Below are 21,009 nucleotides of genomic sequence, written 5' to 3'. Positions count from 1 at the left end.
AACAATAACCATTCTTGAAAACTGCTCTAAAAGTTGGTGAAGAGCTGCAGTTGAAATTGTGGATGTGTTATTTTACCTTATTCATTACTGTCCTTTATTAAGGATCTTTTGTGATTAATGGGAAAGCTGTCTGGTATTGCTCTCCCTGTCTTCCCTGGCTATAATGTGATATACTTTCAACAGTAAATTCCATTTCAGCTCATGCTTGTCCTGTAAATGTGCCCCACGACGCTTGCCATATTTCCAAATTCCAAGTGCAATTTATGATATTTACTTCAAAACCTGACTACTGTGTAGAAGCTCCAGGTAAATCCCAAAAGCAGCCACATCATCTCTGTTTCTTTACTCATCTTCTATTTGGTCAGGATTCTTGACTTTACTTTAACAGCCATTCTGATGAAGATTGATTCTATTTTCATTCTATTAGCTATGTTATTTTTTTTCCTAATGTCAACAGTTAAGAAAATAGGACTAGGCAGCACACCAATTTCTTGGAATAGGTTTTAAATAGATGATAATGTGAGCCCCTAGTGACAAAGAGTTTGGGAATTTTCATCTAGTTCCTTGTGCAAAAGTGCCAGACAATTTAATATAACAGACACTCCCAGCTCAAAGGATAGGACAAGAATAGGTAACCTGCAGCCTCAAGGCCACATGTGGCCCTCTATGTCCTCAAGTGTGGCCCTTTGACTGAATCCAAACTTCATAGAACAGATCCCCTTAATCAAAGGATTTGTTCTGTAAAACTTGGACTCGATCAAAATGTCGCACCCAAGGACCTCAAAGGCCATACGCAGCCTTGAGGCCACAGGTTCCCCACCCCTGGGATAGGAATTCCAGTATTCATAATATCCCAGATTAAAATGTAAGTGTCAGTAGAGAGGGGGTAGGCCTGCAGGAAGGCATCTCTGCTACAATGTCATCTAATCCTCTCATACTACAAATAAGAAAATGAAAGTCCAGAGACATTACTAGATGTAGCTAGGAGTCTCAGTAGATAAACTGCTAGGCCTAGAGTCAGGAAGATCTGAGATCAAATCCAGCCTCACACACTACATGTGTGACCCTGAGTAAGTCATTTAACATCTATCTGCTTCAGTTTCCTCGATTCTAAAATGAGGAAATTAATAATAATACCTACTTCCCAGGGTTGTTGTGAGGATCAAAGGAGACAATATTGGTAAAATGCTTAGCACAGTGCCTGACACATAATTGGAGCTTAATAATTGCTTGTTTTCTTCCTTGCTATTTAAATTGTCCAAAGTCACACAGGCAGCAGACAGAATTTGGACTCCAGAGTCAGTGCTCATTCCACTATGATGTTGGAACAAGTAAAGATGGGAGAGAAAGTGGAAGTTCTGAGTGCTGTCCAGCACCACAGTCTTATTACATCAGGGTTGAGTCAGGGAGAGAACATGATGAACATGCCCACAGCCACACTGCCAGCTCAGATTGGGCACAGCAGATGCATTGCAGCCACCATAAAAATGTCCAGAGTCTGGGGAAACATGTTGAGTTCTTCACCTTCAATGCCCCAACATGTCCTGTATCTTTCTTCTTGATCCAGTACTGACCTCCCAGCTCAGGTTTCCACCCCTACAAAACAGAACTCATTATCTTTTCTCCCATGTCCCCCTCACACCTGAATATCCCCCCAAATCACCCAGGCTCACAACCACAGTGTAATCCTCAACTGCTCATACTCACTCTCCTCACATTCAACCAGTTATTGAATATTGTTGTTTCTCCTAGAGAGACAGAAAAGAGATAGAGATATAGAGATAAAGCTATGTGTGGATAAGTATATAGATGCTATAGCTACATGTCTATAGGAATATGTATATAAGGGCATCTATATCTATATCATATGCATACCCTATCTCTCCACACACATAGCCACAACCATAGGTCAGGCCCTCATCACCTCTCCCCTGGACCATTCAGTAGTATCCTAATGGGCCTCCCTTCCTCAACTCTCTTTGCATGGCAATCCTTCCTCCCCTTAGCAGCCAAGGTGATCTTTCTAAAGCAAGGGTTTGATAATGTCACTCCTTCTTTCTCCCATTCCCATCTTATCTAGTCAATTCCTCTTTCTTCCAGGACTACATATAAACTACTATTTGACTTCAAAGCACTTCATAACCTGGGTGAACCTTTTTTACCTTTCCAGTCTTTTTACAATTTATTCTTTTCCACACATTCAACCACCTGGCTACGTTGGCCTATGTGCAATTCACTCTGTCTCCAAATATTTGTACTGTTATTCACCCCTGGAATGCTCTTTCCCCTCACCTCTGCCTATGTACCCTTGACTTTCTACAAGATTCAGCTCAAGTCCCATCTTTTGCAGGAAATCTTTTCAGGTTCTCTTGGCTGCTAATGTTTCTCTTTTCAGACAACCTTATATATAGCCCGAATATGTTTTGAAGATATATATGTTCTGTCTTCCATTAGAATGTAAACTCCTTGAGGACAGGGATTGTTTTTGCTCTTACTTGACTCCCCAGTGCTTAATAAATGCTTGTTGACTACAAGTATTTCCACCTCAACCCAATGGCTTCTGGTGCCCCGGTATTGACATGGCATCACCCAGGACTATGTAACGAATTTGGACCCTGCTCTCTTCCAATCTAGGAAATTACCTCCTCCCTGTCACCAGGCAGGATTGGATAGAGACTCTGCCAGGAGGTGATCTGCTGGTATTAATGCAAATTTCAGGCTGTCAATGATTAGTAAACTCTATTATAACTACCTAAATAATGTAAGTACCACTTGTTTCAGTACTATAAGAATACTCCAAACAACTGGAGGAAAGCACTTGGTTCCTAAGCAAATTGGGAGTGGAATAAATTCTTTCAACTAGGTGACCATTCAAGAATACTAGTACAGGAGCAGCTAGATAGTGCAGTGGATAAAGCACTGACTCTGGAGTCAGGAGGACCCAAGTTCAAATCTGGCCTCCTACACATAACACTCACTAGCCACATGACTCTGAGCAAGTCACTTAACCCCAATTGCCTCACAAAAAAAAAAAAAGAATACTAGTACAGTCAAAATTTACCTCAGGCCTTAGAGCATATAGCTTATACTGTGGGGGCTCAATTAATATCAGGGTAGTCAAATATTATGTTTACCAAAGCCAGTTCCCTATCACATTTTCTTTCCAATTTACTTGCCCAAAGCCCCTGGCTGTAAACCAAAGAAACCTGAGTTCAAGTCCTAATTCTGCCACTAATGACATAAGTGACTTTGAGCAAATCACTAACCTTCCTGGGTCTCAGCTTCCTCATGTGTAAAATGAGAGGGTGGGACTGGATTGTTTCTCAGTCTTCAGAACAAGCAGTTTCCTGGAAACTGTCCAGCCCAAAGACAAGGACTCAATAGAGAAATAGTAGCCCAAGGATTCATCTGCTAGCTTAGTTGCGATTATTTGGAGAAGGAAAAATTCCCATATGCTTTATTTGCATGGAATTTATTCTCTGATTATTCTAGAGCACTGGTGTCAATGAAATGGAAATCACTAAATTATACATAAAGATCCCTGTGGCTCTCATATTGACTTAGGAAACCACACATATGTATATATTCATTGTTTTTAAACTTTTACATCAACACATCCAAATCATAGAGGATTTTTAAATACATTTTAATCTCTTTGGGGCCACACTTGGGGAGTATTTGGGGTCCATGTTTGACCCCTCTGCTCTAGAGGGCCATGCTGTCTCTTTTTACTAACCTCTCCTGTACCCTTTCCCCTCCCATCTGTTCTTCTGACTCTCTGGACTTCAGTGCCATGACTCATCTACAATTTCACCCTGGAACATCCAGCACCTCTTGCAGCCTTCCTACCTTTGAACATCTTCTGCTTTAATGACCTCCTCCTTATAACTGGTGAGTTCTCCATTTTAGGGAGGGGCTCAAGCCAGCCAATCTTCATTCATCTTCCAGCAGCTTTTGACTGTGATTTTCCAACCTTTAGCATTGTGCTCCTACACTAGGTAGTTTCACCCACTCTCCCAATTCCCCCCACTGTTTCCAACTTTCTTGCATACATCATGTTTACCTATTAGATTAGAAGCTCTTTGAGGGCAGGGACTGCCTTTCTTTTTGCTTGTATTTGTATCTCTAGCACTTGTCATGTTGCCTGGCATATAGTAAGCTTAATAAATGCTTCTTGCCTTGCCTGCTATAAATCAACATGTTAGTTCCTTCCCATAAAAAGGTTCTCAAATCCCATCTCCCATAGGAAGTCATTCCAAGAGGATAAAAAAAAGAAAGGTGATGACACTTCTGGATTCTATCCTACCTGAGAAAGGAACTCATAGATATATTCCCTTCCTCCTTTCTTAGGAAAGGAGACTATGTATTGAGCATTCAGTGTCATACATGTGGTGGATGGAGAAGGAAGATAAGATATGGTTCTAGTCCTTTAGGAACTTAGTTTTGAAAAGCAAATCTTAGGAACAAAGAAAAAATAAAGAATAGTACAAAGGAGAATAATCATGTTTATTCTGTAGTATGGACAATGGGGATGGGGGGGGAAGAGGACAGCTAGGAGGTACAGTGGCTAGAGTACCAGACCTGGAATCAAGAAGACCTGAGCTCAGAGCTGGCCTCAGACACTTACTAGCTGGGCAAGGGGTCATTCAACCCTTATTTGCCACAGTTCCTCATCTGTAAAACAGGGACAAACTCCAGAAGAAAATGGCAAACCACTCCAGTATCTTTGCCAAGAAAACCCAATGGACTTTGTCCATGAGATCACATAGAGCCAGATTCAACTGAACAACTGAACAACATGGACAATGGCAGTTTTTAAAAGCTCAGAGAAATAGAATTCAGGATGTCAGAAGAGTAAGAATAATCATGGGGACAGACAGAAAAGACCATAAGTGGCTCAACTCTGTTCAGGAAATTCCCTTGGGATGCTGATTATAGAACTGAAGTTGCAGGAGGCAGCCCAGTGGAATAGGAACAAGCCCTGTGATTAGGCTACTTAATAATAATAATAATAATAATAATAATATAATAATAATAATAATAATAATAGCATTTATGTAGCACTTTAAGGTTTCTAACATAATTTAAATATATTATCTCATTTGATTTATGGGAGCCAAACAATGAAAATAAGGACTGAAACTGTAATCTCATTAGTATAGGGAACTCCTGGATAAAAAAGAAATAAATTTTGAACCACCATTCCAGAGGATCACTGAAGAAACATGCCAACCACATTCTGAAAGACGGGTGATGGACTTAAATATAGAATGAAACAGATATGTTCAGATTTAGCCAATGTGGAAATCTGTTGTGCTTGACTATGCATATTTGTTATGAGGATTTTTTTAATGGAGGATAGAGGGGGTAGAAGGGAAATGGAGACTAACATTAGGTTTGCTGGAAAAAAAAGAAAGTATAGTCATTAAACCAATTTTTTTAAATACACAGAAGAGAATGGAAGGAAGAATGGCACTCATCTTCTTGAGTGCCAATCTAGCCTCACATACTTACTAGCTATAAGACCCTGGGCAAGTTACTTCACCCCATTTGTCTTAGTTTCCTCACCTGTAAAATGAGCTAGAGAAGGAAATGGCAAAATACTTCATTATCTTCACTAAGAAAATCCCAAAAGGGATCACAAAGAGTTAGACATGACTGAATGGAACTCTGAAGACATTTACAGTTTTATGTGCAATCCTCTTTTTTCTATCCTATTATGTATATAGAAATGTTTGTTTTGTTTGGTGTCTGTTACATTCAGAATTTTAAAAAATAATAAAATGTAGAAAGTAGTGCTTAACCTGTGTCTTGAAGAAAATAAGGTTTTCTGAAACCTGGAGGAGGGATGGAAACATATTGCAGACCTCAGAGACATGCAAATGCAGAGACAAGGAGATGGGAAATTAAAAGCTATTTAAGAAAGGACAAAAAGGCCAGTTTCACTGGATTGTAGAGTGATGTAATAGAAATAATGTATAAAGAGTCTAGAAATAATATGTAAAGGAAATAACGTTTTAAGAGTCTAGATTGGTAGCAAGTTTTAGTGTTTTTAAAACAAAGCAGAATTTATATTTTCTATGATTGAGTGTTTTTGACAGCTATTCCTGCAAAGGCCTTCATTGAATATGTACAGAGTCAAATGGACCTCGGTGCCTCCCCATTAGTTACAAAATGCACTCTAACTGTGGATATGCTCGTAAGGTTCTCTCCTAGTCTATCTTTTCTGTATATATGCTCTCCTTTTATAACCCATCCAACTACTAATGGTTTAACTATTTTTATTCATATGATCCTCAGATCTATATATATCCAGCCCCAGGTTCTCTCCTGATATCCAGTCCTGCATTGCCAACTGCCTATTGGACATTGTGAACTAATGTTTGATAGAAATCTTCAAGTCATCATGTTCAAAACAGAATCTGTTCTTTAAAAAAAAAACTTCCCTTTTTTCAAATTTCCCAATTTCTATAGCAAGTTCTTGCTACCATTCTTCCAATCTCCCAAGTCTATAACCTCAGCATTAACCTTGATAGTTCACTCTCCTCATGTCACTTCTTCGTTCAGATGCCAAATCTACCACTCATACCTCCACCACATCTCTCACATCCATCTCTTTCTCATTATTCCAAGTTCAGACCCTAATTACTTCTTCTCTGCTCTATTACAATAGCATCTCAATTGTTCCTCCTGACTCAAAATCTCTTCTCAACTCTGATCCATTCTACAGAGAACTGCCAAAAGGATCTTCCTTAAAACCAGGTCTGACTCAATTCTAAAAGACTCATGATGGAAAATGCTAACCACATCCAGAGAAAGAACTAAGAGATCTTAATGCAGACTAAAGCATACTATTTTCACTTTTTTGTTTTTTGTTTTTTCTTTCATGTGGTTTTCCCCTTTTGTTCTGATTCTTCTTTCACAACATGACTAATGAGGAAATATATTTAATATGATTGTACATGTATAACCTATATCAGATTGCTTACCATCCTGGGGAAGGCAAATGGGAGAGGAGAAGGAGGGAAGGAGGAAGAAAAATTTGGAACTCAAAATTTTACAAAAATGGATGTTGAAAACTATCTTTACATATAACTGGAAAGAAATATTATTAAGGAAAAAAGCAGAGGTCTAACTTTGCCATTGCCCTACTTATCTGTGTGACTCTCTGCGCTTCAGTTTCTTCATAAGGGAGTTGTCCTGGATGATCTCTCATGCCCCTTTCAACTCTACATTCTGTTACTCTGTGATTCTATAAATATTCTTCCTATTTATGGATATATTTATTCCAAGTTTTTATCCTGTGTATTCTCTCCATGTTCATGAATGTCAATGATATTTGTTTTAAAATACAAACAAATGAAGGAGAGGGGCCATGTGTTTAATGTACTTTGTAGAACATTTAGTGTGATGTCTTATACAGCTAGGCACTTGGTAAGTGCATTTTATAATGATGAAAGCCAGGAACTCCAATAGCATATGCTTAAATGCCTTAATGAATCCATCTTCTTATTATCAGTATCAAGCAAGGCATCAAAGCGATGCATATTCTTACCAAAAAGGTTTATCACTATCATGTAGTATATCCAAAAGGAAAAGGAATTTTTTATAGATGGTGAGATTTCCCAGATGTATTTTTTCTTTGTGGATGATAGGATATATGCAATTCCATCAAATCCCATAATAGTGTCACTCCAAACTCCCAGAAGACACCTACCTAAAACAGACTATGATGTGCAGTTAAATGAGTGGGCAATTAAGTCCATCAGCTTATAGATATATAGGATAAGGATAGGGGTAAGGGTAGAGTTAGAAGTAGAATTAGATATAGAGATACAGATGCAGAGAGATGATAGAAATAGAAATGATATAAAGATATATACTCCAGACCTAGAAAGATACTAAGAATGACAAAGAGCTCCCCCAGAACTAAATAGAAAGGACAAAGTAGGCCAGATCTCATTTGGGAAATTACACAATGCTTGGGATTTAACAATCCCAAGCTTCTTCCTCAAACAAAAGTCTTTTAAAATATTCTTCTGGTGATGCGACTTGATTTGCAATCACGAAACATCATATTTTCCAAAGAATCAACTTTGCGGGCAATTCAAAAGAGAATGAATGAAAATACATATATATACGCACACACATATACACTGTGCACTTAGTATGTGCAAAGCTCCTGTGGTAAATATTGGGGCTATAAATAAAAAGGAGAGATAGCGCCTGCCCTCCAGGAGCTCACATTCTAATGGGGGAGACAACATGTATATGGCATCTTGCAAGTCTATCAGCCACATGCAAAAGTCCAGTGGTCCAATGGAAAAACATATGTTGTGTGTAAGAAGGCTGAAGGATAATACCAATGATAACTTACATGCAAAATGTGTCACAGAAGTTACCTAAGAAATGTATGATTGGTAAAAAAAAAGATACATTGGCCATGTGTCAAAATCAAATGTTAAATTTCATGAAAGCCAGTATGGGATGTTTCTTTGCATATTAATTAGCAATAAGCAATATTGAATTTTAACTTCTGCTGGTACAAAAAACAGATAGATTCTCATTTTTGTAAAATGAAATAATTTATTTCCCTTCTTCCCAATTTGTTTCAAGTCTATATAAAGTGAACTTCTCTCAGGATTCATGCCCTTGTGTGCCCATGACAATTTACATCTTGTGATACTTAGTTACACTACAATTAGCCATTCTCTTAAGACTGAAACACATTTCTAGGACTTATGATTACAATTTCCGTGAGTCACAAAATGGCAATATTATGTTGGTAGGGAGCAAAGACAAATTTCATGACTGCAACAGGTATAGCTTTATTGAGTTCCTAAATTAAACCACAATATAATTAGTTGTCTAGAAAACAAATTTGTCTTTATTAAAAATATAACTACATAATTTATATAAGCTATCTTGAAGGAAAAAAAGACAAAAATGTGACTTTGAAGGAAGCTTTAAAGACAAAAAATCTAGGCTCATTTATGGTTGTTGTTCAGTTGTTTTCAGTCACATCCAACTCTTTGTGACTCCATTTGGGGTTTTCTTGACAAAGAAACTGGAGTGATTTGCCATTTCCTTCTCCAGCTCATTTTTACAGATGAGGAAACTGAGGCAAACAAGGTCAAGTGACTTGCCCAGGATTACACAGCTGGTAAATGTCTAAGGCCAGATTTGAATTCAGAAAGAAGAGTCTTCCTAACTGCAGGTCTGGTACCCTAGCCACCACACTACCTAGCTGCTCATTTAGGAAGCCATACTTTATTAATAAATCCCTTTATAACCATAACTAAGGCAGGCATCCAAGGCCTTTCCAGGTTTCAATATAGTATGACAGGAGTGAGCTTCTTCCCCTAAGTGGTACAGAGAATTTTATCCCTGTGCCTTCTACGGAGTTTTCTGGCATGACTTTATCCTAATCTGCCAGTCTCTCCCAGAGCCTGCCTATATCACCATCCCTACCCCACTACCTAAAGTTTCTCCAGACCAGGCGGTAGGATCCCTGGTTATAATTCTACTTCCTTTATGCCCTCAGGAGTTAGAGTACAATTTATACCAGAATCTTTCTTCTTTTGGTCACATCTTCCAGTAGTATCTATTCTACCCATCAGTTATGTTACTGCTCCAGCTACTAAGCATCTGGTCTTTCTAGGAAGCCAGCTACTAGTTGTCAAAGCCTTTTCATTAACTAATCTACTCTGTTTAACTTTATCACTATAAATGTTCACACCAACGAAAGGCTGGTGGAGCTAGGCTTTTCTCTATACAGTGTCCTAAAAGTCACAGTGCTGTTTTAAGTTTTATCTGCGCCCTGCCCCCGCATGACTGCAAACTCAACTTAACTCATGGATAAGAAAATGGCAGCTGTCCAGCCTTTGTTCCTTGTCTTAACAATATTTTTTGCCCACTTGTAGAGAACTTGACATTTTGGTTTCTGTAGACTAGAATTCCCTCACTTAGAAATTGAGAATGGAGAAGCCCAATTTCTAGTATTAGAACCCAACTTCTTCCAGCACCTCCCTGTATGACCTTAGACAAGTCATTTTATTTTTGTGGGCTTCTTATTCCTCATCTATAGAATGAGACCATTCAACTAGGTGATCTCTGAGGCCTCTTTTTGTTCCAAAAAGTCCTATGACCTCATATTTTCCTAGTGCCTTTCATATCCTCAACAAAGGTTTGTTAAATTGAATTCTATTCAGCATCATTCCTGTGACATCCTTGTGATTCTTCTCCTAGCACTATCCTCCTATCTTTCAGACATCGATGTACAAAAGAATGAATTCAATGAGGTTTTATTAAACACTTACTGTATGCAAGGCACTACACTGGTTGGAAAGGGAACTCATATACAGGGAGGCCTTCAAGCCTCTCTCCTAAAGGTAACACCATTTCCTCTTTTAAACACGATATCTCAACTTTAACATAATAAATCATTTTTTAAATATAAAACACAGCAAACAATATTAAAGAAATAAACAGAACAATTTCACATACCCAAATTAAATACTAATGAAACAACCATGGTGATTTTCACAGGAATCCTAGATGTAGATCTTAAAGGAAGCTTAGTCACAAAGTCAAAGACCTCATTTTGCAAATGAGGAGACTGAGACCCAGACAGGGTAAGAGACTTGGTCCGAATCACACAAGGCATAGCTGGGATTTGGCCTCATGGACTCTGGCCCCAAATTCAGAAGTCCTTTATATTAGTGCAAAATCAATTGAAATATTTGAGGAATGTGTTTCTAAGCTGCATTAGCTTTTACTAGCCATCAGGGTTTCATCACAACATGCTACCCTCATGACTTTAAAACTAACACAGTTTATAACTCAGATGCTGAGAAAACCCAGTCATTGTGGCCTACACCTTTGAAACTTCCTAACACAGAAAAAAACTATTCTTAGCTGCAAGGGACTTTCTTTCAGTAAGTGGTGAGGGGGAGATAGGTCAATAATTTCAAATTCGATAGCACTGAAATGCCATAGTACTATTAATGCCAATAATCTAATTCAATTCCCAAGGCAAGAACCACAACACAAAAGAGTAGGAAATTAAGGCTCTCTCCCCTTCTGAGTAGCCAAATGGATTAAACACAGCCCAGTGTTGCCAGATAAACACTTTTCACATACCACAGCCACATTATCCAGGAAATCAAACATGTCATTCACTGGCCAGACTACTGAATGGTCATATGCTTAGCATAACCAAGATCAGGGGTGGGGAGCCTGTGGCCTCAAGGCCACATGTGATTCTCTAGGTCCCTAAGTGCAGCCCTTTAAGTGAATCCAAATTTCACAGAACAAATCCTCTTTTGTTCTGTAAAGCTTGGACTCAGTCAAAAGTCTGTCCCCAAGGACCTAGAAGGCCACAGAATCTCTACCCCTAACAAGATCAACCAGTTCCTCAGGTTCATGACTTTAGGGTGTCTAAAGCACAATAACTTAAAGTTTCTGGAAAGACTCCATAAGAAATGCGTCGAACCCTTAAAAGCAAGGTACACACAGAGGTGTACTAGAGGCAGCTCCAGAACAGCTGATTGTTAAACTTGCATCATGAGCATTTATACCTCAGAAACTGGCAAATGTTACAGCTTGATTTACTATTTTGTTGATTATGTGGGCTTAAGAGACTGATAGAGAAAATATTAGTAATGGGGATTATTAAACTTAAAAGTGTGTTGTGCATTTTGGGAGAATTGGTTGTTAAATATTTACCATCAAACCTCTGGGTACACACTTCATTGGAAAGGAAGAGTAAGTAATGGAAATAAGTGAGTTATTTCTCCAGATTACATCCATCAGGAATACTTAAGAAATGAGCAACCTATTTGTAATCCATGTAAACATGCAGAAAATACAAAAGGAACTTTGACAATAAACTTTTTTTAATGTTTAAAAATAGTGAGTTTCTGATAGGGAGCCAAGATGGCAGAGTAAAGGGACTCACCTGAGCTGTCCCCTAAACCTCTCCATATACCTTTAAAAATGATACTAAACAAATTCTAGAGCATCAGAACCCATAAAAAGACAGGATAAAACAAATTCTCAGCCCAAAACAACTTTGAAAATCAGCAGGAAAGGTCTGTTGCACCACGGTGAGAGTGACCATGAGGGGCTAGCATAGACCAGGCCCCCAGCAAACCTGGAACAGGCCTTAGGATGACTGAATCACTGGAAGCAGTGGCATTTTCCACACCTCTCAGTGCACAGATGCCAAAAACAACTTAGGTCAGTAGGAAGGGTCTGTCACACCGGGGTGGGAGTGGAGTACAGTCTAGTGCATAGCTCTAGCCACAGCAAACCAGAAGCAGACCTTGGGAGTGACTGAATCAGTATGACAGCAGCAGCAGCTGCTCCGGAGCTCTCAGCCCACAGATGGTAAGGGGATTAAACAACTGGTCAGAAGGAGATTATGGGGGTCTTTTTGATAGCACTGAAGCAGGACTCTTTCTTTGTCCATACTTGGATTGGGGTTGTAGTCCTGGGGCAAGGAGAAGCACTAATATTTCACAGCTTGTGGCAGCAGTGCAGAGGAGACCCTCCTCACAGTTCCAGGGCAGAAAAGAATGCTTGTAGTCACTCAGAGACCAGAGCACAGTCCAGGGGAGGAGTAAACACCTCTCTATAGATCATATCACCTTTGAAGAATTGAAAAGTTACTGGTCCCTGGAAGTATCTCTGAAAACAGCTGCACGAAACCCCTCAAGATTGGCATAGTATATCCTCCACCCTGGAAGCAGAACCCTAGTTTAACAAACAATTAAAAGTCAAGTAATAGGCAGGGAAAATGAGCAAGCAACAGGAAAAAACTCTGACTATAGAAAGCTATTATGGTGACAAGGAAGATCAAAACACACTCAGAAGAAGATAGCAAAGTCAAAGCTCTTACACCCAAAGCTTCCAAGGAAAATATGAATTAGTCTCTGGTCATGGAAGAACTCAAAAAGGATTTTGAAAATCAAGTAAGAGAGGTAGAGGAAAAATTGGGAAGAGAAATGAGAGTGATGCAAGAAAATCATGAGAAAAGAGTCAACAGCTTAGCGAAGGAGATACAAAAAAAAATACTGAAGAAAATAACACCTTAAAAAAAAACAAATGGCAAAAGAGGTCCAAAAAACTACTGAGGAGAAGAATGCCTTAAAAGGTAGAATTGGCCAAGTGGAAAAGGAAGTCCAAAAGCGCCCTGAAGAAAATAATTCCTTAAAAATTAGAATGGAGCAAATGGAAGATAATGCCTTTATGAGAAATCAAGAAGCAATAATAAAAAAAAAAAGAATGAAGACAATGTAAAATATCTCATTGGAAAAACAACTGACCTGGGAAATAGATTCAGGAGAGAGAATTTTTAAAATTATTGGACTACCTGAAAGCCATGATCAAAAAAAAGAAAAAGAGCCTAGACATCATTTTCCAAGAAATTATCAAGGGAAACTGCCCTGGTATTCTAGAACCAGAGGGTAAAATAGAAAAAAATAGAAATCCACTGATCACCTCCTGAAAGAGATCCCAAAAAGAAAACTCCCAGGAATATTATAGCCAAATTCCAAAATTCCCAGGTCAAGGAGAAAACATCGCAAGCAGCCAGAAAGAAATAATGCAAGTATTGTGGAGCCACAGTTAGGATAACCCAAGATTTAGCAGCTTCCACATTAAAGGATCAGAAGACTTGGAATATAATATTCCAGAGGGCAAAGGAGCTAGGATTACAACCAAAAATCACCTACCCAGCAAAACTGAATATAATCCTTCAGGGGGGAAATGCATATTTAATGAGATAGAGGACTTTCAAGCATTCTTGATGAAAATACCAGAGCTGAATAAAAAATTTGATTTTCAAATACAAAACTCAATGGAAGCATAAAAAGGTAATAGGAAATGGAAATCATAAGGGACTTAATACGGTTAAATTACTTACATGAGAAGATTATGTAACTCTTAAGACCTTTCTCATTATTAGAATAGTTAGAATGAGTATATGTAGACAGAGGGCACAAGTGTGAGCTGAATATGAAGGGATGACATCTGAAAAATAAAATTAAGGGATGAGAAAGGAATGTACTGGGAGAAACAGAAAGGGAGAGGTAGAGTGGGGTAAATTATCTCACATAAAAGAGGCAAGAAAAAGGTTTTACGGTAGTGGAGGGAAAGAAGGGGGAGGAGAAGGGGAATGAATGAGTCTTAGTCTCATCAGGATTGGCTCAAAGATGTAATAACATGTGCATGCAATTGGGTACAGGAATCTATTTACCCTACAGGAAAGTAGGAGGGGAAGGGAATAAGGGAAGAGGGGGATCAAAGAGAGGGTAGATTGAGGAAGGGGGTGGTCAGAAGCAAAACACTTTTGAGTAGGGACAGGGTGAAAGGAGAGAGAAAGAATAGAATAAACTGGGCTGGGGGGAATAGGATGGAGGGAAATACAGTTAGCAAAAGTAACTGTGGAAAAAAAAATTTAAAGCAAGTTTCTCTGATAAAGGCCTCATTTCTCAAACATAAAGAGAACTGAGTCAAATTTATAAAAATAAGAGCCATTCCCCAATTGTTAAATGATCAAAAGATATGATCACTTTTCAGATGAAGTAATCAAAACTATCTATAGCCACATGGAAAAAATATTCTAACTCACTATTGATTGGAGAAATTCAAATTAAAACAGTTCTGAGGTACTACCTCATACCTATGAGATTGTCTTAATAGGACAGAAAAGGTAAATGACAAATATTGGGAGGGATGTGGGAAAAATGAGACATTAATGTACTGTTGGCAGAGTCGTGAATTGATTCAATCATTCTGTGGAGCAATTTGGAACTATGCCCAAAGGGCTATAATACACCTTTTGAACTAGCAATAGCACTACTAGCTATGTATCCTAAAAGAGATACAAAACAGAAAAAGAAAAGGACCTATGTATACAAAAATATAGCAGCCCTTTCTGGGGGTAAAAAATTAAAAATTGAGGGAATGCCCATCAGCTGGGCATTGTAGCAGGTGATTATTATGGAATACTATTCTACTTTTATAAATGATGAGTAAGATGTTCTTAGAAAAACCTGCAAAGACTTACATGGGCTCATGAAAAGTAAAACATACTGTGTATAAGTAACAGCAACATTGTAAGATGATCAGCTGTGAATGACTTAGCTATTCTCAGCAATACAATGATCCAAGACAACTCTGAGGACTTATGATGAAAAATGATATCCATCCCCAGAGAAAGAACTGATGGTGTATGAACACAGATTGAAGCATACTTTTTTTGAACTTTCTTTATTTTTCTTGAGGATTTTTATGTTTTCTTTCATAACATGACTATTATGGATGTGTTTTGCATGACTACACATGTATTATTACCTATATAGAATTGCTTGCCTTCTCAACGGCAGGAGGGTGTGGTGGGGGGGAGGAAGGGAGAGAATTTGAAACTCAAAGTTTTTAAAATGAGTGTTAAAAATTGTTTTTGCATGTAACTGGGGGAAAATAAAATAATAAATAAAAGTAGTGAGTTTCAAACAATAGAGTTACATGTGTTTAAACATTTTGATTTAAAGTAACTGTAAAAGCCTGTTCACTTCATGTTTTCAACTGATGGTCATGAGTTAAATACCAACAAAAGTGGAGGTTTGTGAGATTTTTTTTTTATTTGCTGTTATTTTGAATTCATTTCAGTATTTTTCTTCCTACTTACCTTAAAGTTCGCTCCTTTTTGGCAAATCACAGCAACAAAGTTCACTGATGGACCAAGAAGATTTGAGATGAGCAGATAGAGACCCCCTTGGATCTTAGAACTATATTTACAAGTGGAAGAGGTCTAAGTGGCCAATGAGTTTAATGGCTTCATATTATAAATGGGGAAACTGAGACCCAAAGAAGCTAGGTAACTTGTACAATGTTACATAGGTAGCAAATGACACAGGTAGCATTTGAACCCAGGGTCTCTGCTCCCAGAGCCAGTGCTTTTAGATTTAGAGTTAGAAGGGTCTTAATCTAATCCCCTCTTTTTATGGATAAGGAGATTGAAGGCCAGAAAAGGGCTGTGACTTCTTTAGAGTCAAACAGAGACAAGACTTGAACCTCGGTCCTCTGACTTGAAAGCCAGTGCTTTTTTCTTTACTAGGCATCCTTTCTGGCTTATAATATGACACTTTAGAACTCTATAGAATGTCCTAAACATCTGAGGGCAGTTTCAAGCTTTGATAACTCAAGGAAGTATAAATACCACAAGCTTCCAAAACTATCATTTGAAGGTTTAAGTATGTAAATTGCTTTTACACTTAGTTTTGAGAATTCTGCATAACAATTGTTTAATTTTCATTTTAACAAGACAGGGTATCTGTCATACACTGCATGTGAAACAGTTTCTGGATGATGCTTTCTTAGACTGGTTCATCCATTGGAGAGGTCTCCTCTTCTTTGGCCCCCTCAGTCACCTGATTTTTCTCTGGGACTTTCTCTTATAGGGGTTACATCAAAATTGTTGGGTATGCAGCAGAATCCCATTCTTTAGATGATCTTAAGGCTAAGATTACAAATACAATCCTTTCAGTCACTAAGCAACAACTGATGGAGGTTTTTGCAAAGTTTGAAAGTCAACCAAAGGAGTGGTTTCAAATGCAAACAGAAACAGGAACCACTAATCAATACATAAAGATCCCGACAGGCCATATATTGACTTAATTTTAAAGAATAATATTTTCTATGTTTAATTGTATCTTTAATTATTTTGTTAAATATTTCCCAATTATATTTTAATTTGGTTCTGACTACACTCTGAGAGAATTATGGGCCACATGCAGCCCACAGCCAGCTTGTTGGATACCTCCACTTACAGTATAGACTACAGAAAGCAGTGACTGGATTAATGATCTAAATATTATTAAAATCCACATAGAAAAAAAATAACAGAAGAAGAGGGGATGAAATATTGTCTCACTTATAAGAGGATTATTTTTATCATACAAATAGAAGAAATCATTGAAGATAAAAATCAATGGGTTTGATTACTCAAAAAAGCTTTTTCATAGAAAAAAGTACCATCTTAAAAAAAAAAGACGGAGCAGATCTTAAAAAGTATGTCAGATAATGGTCTGAATTTATAAGCGAATGATGCTTATCTAGAAAAGTAATATGCATTCCCCAAAAGAGAACCAGTCAAAGAGAATGACCAGTTTTTGAGGAGAAAATAATAACTATATGAAAAGATGTTCAAATGCCCTGGTCATCAGAGAAATGCAGATGAAGCCAACTTTATAATCCCTACACATACACACACACACACACACAAACAAACACACACACACGCACACACACACACACTCCCAAAAAAAAGGTACAACTGAAGGGCCGAGGAATTGGAGAAACAAGCAATTTCGACACCAGCTTCCCAACACTACTGCAAACTTTTTGGAAAATGGTCTGACAACTTAAAATAAGAATAAATAAAACCAAGCACATCCTCTGACCCAGTGACTCCATTTCTAAGACATCCTACAATCATGAAAAGGGAGAAAAGGACCAGTTTCTATGAAAATATATATTCTTTCTATTTATAATCAAAAATTAGAAACAATATGTATGTTCAGAGATTGAAGGAGGCAGAATCATTCACAATATGTGATCTATAATTACTATAATATTATAGGGGAAATTATTGGGCTTGTGATTTCCTTGGGTGCAGAAAGTCCCTCCTAATGCAGGTGGACACTTTCCCTGCAACTCTTGAGAGTTGTCTACAGCACTGTTGTTTGGTTTTTAGTCTCATTCCATTTTGTTAAAATAAATGGTATAGCACTGTTATTTTCTCTGTGTGTTTGATTTAGTCAAATGGTTCAAATTTGAGAGTCTTTTACCAAGCAATTTTGGTTTGACTGTTGATTAACTTGTTAACCTTTCATTTATAGTAATAACTTTTTTTAATAAAATAAACGGTCATTTTAATGTTTCTACTCAGGGTTGCAACTTTAGCCATCTTTGCCTCCTTCCTTTCCCCCAACTCCTAAATCCAAATGGCTTTCAAGTCTTGTCAATTTTACATCCAAAACATTTCATACAACTATCCTCTCCATCCACCCACCCAAAACCAGTTGACCTCTTTCTAGACTATTGCAGTAGCCTCCTATTTGTTCTCTCTCTCAGGTATCTCCCCACTCCAATCCATCCTTCAAAATAATCACCCTAAGGCATAGATCTAACCATAATACTCCCTAGCTCAAAATTTGAGAGGCTCCCAATTAACTGTGGGCTAACATATGAACTATTCATTCTGGCATTTAAGGACCTGCACAGCCTGGCCCCAACCTACCTTTCCAGAAATATGTCATAATAATGCTCGTCATTAACCCTATCTCCAGTCAAACCAAGCTAAAAGTTATTTTTCTTTTTTCCTGAATTAGACTTTACATTCTCTGTTTCCATGCATTTGTTTACTCTGCTCCATATCATTAGAATGTACTCCCTCTCAGAATTCCTTTCTTCCTTCAACGCTCAGCTTAGGTACCTGCCCTTCCATGAAGCCTTCTATGAGCTCCCAGCTGTTAGCCCTCACTCCTTCTTCAGATTACCTTTTGTCTTTCTACCCTTCTCCAATCCATCCTCCACACAGGTGCCCAAAAAATCTATATTAATGTAATGATCACTTGCCAGTACACTGACCTTCTGTCCCAGCTTCAGCTGCCTGGTTGGCATCCTAAATTTCATTGCTCATGAAGGAATGGTGGAGAGATGGGCGGTGACTTACAAGGTAGGGCAAGCATGAAGTTGTGAAGGTGAATTGGGTGAAGGATGAAAATGGAGATTGGCAATCAACCAGCTCACCCTCCTCCTCCAGGCATTTACCTTTCCTAAGATTCTGACAGTAAGCCAGCACTCTTTGAGAAATAAACAAGATACAAGTGCAAGCCAAGAACATGGTTATGCCAAGCAAGAAGCAGGAAGTGTGAGGAGTGCAAAGTAATGAGTTCCCATGACAAGGTAAAGTGAATCCCAGGCTAGGGACAGATATTGTGTATTCTTCGATCAGAGGACAAGTGTATCTCTCTACCTTTGACTGTCTCCAAATTTCCTAGCCATACTTGTGGACTTGGGATAGAATAAGTAAGTTTGGAGCTAGGAAATTAAAGCTTGTGGAGGCAGGATAGGGAGATTGAGAGTTAATACTGACCCCCTCATGGTTATTGCAGCTTTATCATGTTTTTATTACTTCAATTAAGCATTTATTCTACTATTTATTCTAATGGAAGCCTGAATAATTAAGAACAGAGGGAGTCAAGAAGAAGGAGAGTTTTCCTAGAATTGTACAAAGGCCTAATGAGACCTGAAATCTGACTGGTTAATCTACACAAACCATCCCTTGACTAAGCAGGAGAGCTGTAGCACTACAAAGGGAATGAACTAACAAGTAGTGGGATGGCCAGCTTTCCAAGAGCTGGAGAGAGCCTAGTAGTTACATCCATGACCTCTAGTGCTGAATGCACAAATACCCAAGTGGGGATAAGACTTGACTGATAGCACTGGGTCCCAACATGAAGTGGCCTCTGTAACCCTGATTGCAAAACCTACATGCGCACATGCTGCATTCACCAGGAAATAGAAACTCCCTGAGAGCAAGGCCTGTTTTGTTTTGGTTTGTTTGGTTTATCTTTACATCCCCAGTGCCCAGCACAGTCCAGATATTTAATAAACTTTAGCTGAATTGAATTGAATTCCATCCTTTCATACACACACTGTGCATACGTGTTATCACCTTTGTTTCAGCAGGGCATATTTCCCAGAGCTTGTTCTGCCTGACTGGTGTATCCTTGCCTTATTATACCCCTCATTTAAAGCCCCTCTAGATTTTCAGATTGCAATGTACTATAATATTAACTCATCTGACCCACAGGCACAAAAAAGTTTGAACAGTATCTGTATTTTCATTTAAACCCAACCTTCAGTGTTCAAAGGGAAGCATCTTTCAGAGGGGCCTATATTGCAATGTGTTTTATATTGGGTCCAAAGGTACAAATGTAGAAAAAGCTTCCAAAGCCTTCCATTTTCTAAAGATCACCATAATTTCCTGAGAAAAAGAATGAAAGAAATATTTTCATAAGTCAGAAAGCAAAAAGACAAGCAGGAGCACAATGATATTAGTCTGGTAAAAACAGAACTGCACAGAACCTCAGAGTAGAGAGGGATCCTCAGAGGCCACCCTGTACCAGACCTGAAATCATCTTGACAGTATCCCAGTAAGTGGTCCTGCATTAGCTGTGTTTTACCAGGCCAGATACAATGTGACTTTCCTACATCATATCAACAAAGCTGCCTATTTTGTCGGCATACGGCCCCATTCCAACCAACCTTTTATCTGTGAGCTTGCAAGCCAGGACAATGCCACACTAGTTTTCCTTCCTTACAAGGCAAGGTAGCTCAGCATGGTGTAAGTAATGAGGAGTCATTTGTTGGATTCTCTTAGCTTTGCACTGGTCCCCAAAGTAATAATCTGCTCTAATAGATCTGCAGCTTCAGAAGGATAGGACATAAACTATGGTGATTATAAGCATTCTGACACCCACTGGGAAATTTTGGATTCCTGCTATTTTTCCATGAAAGAAAAAGCTCTCTTTGGCTTTGTCTTACCTTAGCCCCCTGAGAAACATTAATGAGCATTTGACTAGTTAGGGGGATTTGAAATGCGATCAGGAAGCAATAAGTTAAGGAAATCTCCTCATGACTCAAATGATTTGCACAGACTGCCGACGTGGAAAGGAGAACAAAGGGAGAGTTTGTTCTATTATATAGGGCAGGATGGAGTGAGAGTAATGGAAGGGACACAAAGTATCTGCACACCAGTCATCACACGTCCTCAGCCAAACTCACATCATGGGCACAGGAATTTTGAGCAGTGGTATTATTGGAGTTATATGGAACCTTAGTGGTCCCCTTATAATCCAACAGAATGCTGGTGCCCTGCTCTCCATCCCTCCCTGAGACATGGGTATTCATTTTAGACCTTGGGCCTTCCCTTGT

At 38.5% G+C, this 21,009-nt stretch overlaps 1 protein-coding gene across 3 annotated transcripts in view; it reads right to left on the bottom strand.

Moving 5' to 3' along the window:
- Positions 1-21,009, bottom strand: part of LOC110222317 (3',5'-cyclic-AMP phosphodiesterase 4D-like) — a 798,164-nt gene that overhangs the window by 610,800 nt on the left and 166,355 nt on the right. Inside the window, exon 1 of one of the 3 annotated variants that reach the window (XM_021007250.2) lies at positions 18,658-18,863. The exons of the other annotated variants lie outside the window; for them this stretch is intronic. The gene's annotated coding sequence lies outside the window, so the exon portion shown is untranslated. Of the gene's footprint in view, positions 1-18,657; positions 18,864-21,009 lie in introns of those variants that run through there. 3 annotated transcript variants of the gene reach the window in all.

This window comes from Phascolarctos cinereus, unplaced genomic scaffold (assembly GCF_003287225.1).
Source record: "Phascolarctos cinereus isolate Bilbo 61053 unplaced genomic scaffold, phaCin_HiC Scaffold_4;HRSCAF=312, whole genome shotgun sequence".
Classification (NCBI taxonomy): domain Eukaryota; kingdom Metazoa; phylum Chordata; class Mammalia; order Diprotodontia; family Phascolarctidae; genus Phascolarctos; species Phascolarctos cinereus.
Note: the sequence above shows the minus strand (reverse complement) of the source record. Positions and strands in the feature narration are given on the sequence as shown.